This window comes from Hippopotamus amphibius, chromosome 14 (genome assembly GCF_030028045.1).
Source record: "Hippopotamus amphibius kiboko isolate mHipAmp2 chromosome 14, mHipAmp2.hap2, whole genome shotgun sequence".
NCBI lineage: Eukaryota > Metazoa > Chordata > Mammalia > Artiodactyla > Hippopotamidae > Hippopotamus > Hippopotamus amphibius.
Window position 1 is genome coordinate 64,089,704 of NC_080199.1, and position 2,483 is coordinate 64,092,186.

Below are 2,483 nucleotides of genomic sequence, written 5' to 3' on the forward strand. Positions count from 1 at the left end.
CAAAAACTGTCTTGTTGTAAATAGGAAGGTCCTGCATGCATCAGATGGAAGCAGGAGTTTGACTCTGCCTTTGGAAGGCAGTCAGGAGTATCCGCATATAACATATGAAAGATCTGGTTCTATGAAAGTCAAATATACAAAATGGCAGGCCTATCCATGGTCAGTCAGCACACCCAGGGCCACAGAGGCCCACTTGAAGTATCTTTGTTGCACCTGTAGTTTGACGGGGGACCAGCTTCTTCCCTCTGCAACCAGGGGAACCTGGGCAAGGGGATGCGCCTCTGCCTTCCCTCCACCTCCACTCAAGAGCCGAACTCTCCCCACCACTTCGAGGCTTAGAGCAAAAGGAAAGAAAAAAGGAAAATACCTAAAGGGTCAGAAGACGAGAAGAAAGATGGAAGAAATCACAAGTCTCCTAAGAGCTCCTGACTGCTGTGGTCCCCAGAGGCTGGAGGGAAGCCTTGATGGGGTACCCGGTGCTCCTGGGAGGCCCTGACTCAATCCTGTGCCTTCGGCACCATTAAAGCACTTGGCACGCTCCTTGATTTAAGAGGGAGGATTTACAGCTCCACAGTTCCCCATGGAGGACACGAAGGATAGGTGTTTTAAAATTCTTATCGAAAATAAGGACAACCAGGCACGGAAAGGAATGATAAGGTATGAACATCAGACAGCTGACAAAAGTCAGATCTGTGACATTTTCAACGAGGTCGAAGAAAGTCATGAAATTTCCAAAACAAAATTAATATTAATTTCCTCTCTTTGGGAAATTACAATGTTACCTCTAGAAGGAGGGGGTGGATACAGGCTGGGAGGATATAGTTGAGCCAGGGGGGCTGTCAGAACAAATGAAGCAACGAGGATGAGGCGTCTGGAGCATATAAGCAAATGGGCCCCCCCAGGACCCACACGTGGATTCCACCCTTGGATGAGGGCCATCTGCACAGTCAAAGCTTGTCACAGGGGGCCCTCGAGTCATCAGAGTTTGTCCAGCTTTTCCCTAGCTAAGTACAATCAAGTTGGGAATGTTTGATTTTCATATAACAAATATAGGGTGTTCAAAGCAATCTCCCTGCCTGTCTGGATTTTTGTCTGTTCGTTTAATTACACTGTCTGAGATTCCTTCCTGCGTCCCATCACCTCTAGATGAGCAAAAAGATGGCACCGCAGTTAAGACCATTCTGCTGAATCGCAAATGTCCTCCATTGCATTTGGCAGCTCACACCCCACTCCCCCACAGATCTCTAGCAAAGCACCGTAAATCAGCATGTTCTACACAGCTGAACCAGAAATAACCGAAGAGGATATTTAGACCAAATGGAGTGGGAGGCCAGGATGAAAGATTTAAACATAAGGAAAAATGTATGATGAAAGAACCAAGAGAGATGAACTAAGCAGAGCCCGTTTTTACATGACATGGGAAAAAAGTGATATCTTCGAAAAACTCTTGCTAAAATCATGCCTGATACTATTTTTTTTTTTTTTTTTACTCTTCCACCCCTGTCCCATCAAATTACTATCTTCAGGGTCACTGTAGCATTAGCCTAATTAAAGCCGGTGACACAGCCAATGTCCAGTGACAATCTACAGAATTGGAGAAAATATTTGCAAATCTTATACCTGATAAGGGCTTAATAGCCAAAATATATAAAGAACTCATACAACTCAATTTAAAAACAAATAATTCAATTAAAAATGGCCGAAGGACCTGAAGAGACATTTTTTGAAAGAGGATGTACAAATGGCCAACAGGTACATGAAAAGGTGCTCAACATCACTAATCATGAGGGAGATGCAAATCAAAACAATGAGATATAACAGCACGACCGTTAGAATGCTTATGAGCAAAAAGACAAGAGACGACAAACGCTGGTGAGGATATAGACAAAAGGGAACTCTAGTGCACTGCCTGCAGGAATGTACATTGGTACAGCCACTACGAAAAACAGTGTGGAGATTCCTTCAGAAAATTAAAAATAGAACTACGACATGATCCAGTAATGCCACTTCTAGGTATATATTCAAAGGAGATGAAATCACTATGTCACAGAGATACCTGCATCCCCATGCTCATGGTAGCATTATTTACAATAGCCAAGACATGGAAATAACCTAAGTGTCCATCAACAGATGCGTGGATAAAGAAAACGTGGTGTGTGTATATACACAAACAGAATGCTATTCAGCATTTGCAACAACATGAATGGAACTTGAGGGCATTGTGCTAAGTGAAATAAATCAAATAGAGAAAGACAAATACTGTATGATCTCACTTATACGTAAAGTCTAGAAAAAAAAATTTAACTCACAAAAAAAGAGATCAGATTTGTGGTTACGCGTGGGACGTGAAGGACAGGGGAATTGGATGAGGGGGTCCAAAGACACAAACTTCCAGTTATAAGATGAATCAGCATGGGGGATGTAATGTACATGATGACTGTAGTGCACACTGCTATACACTATGTATGAAAGCTGCCAAAAGT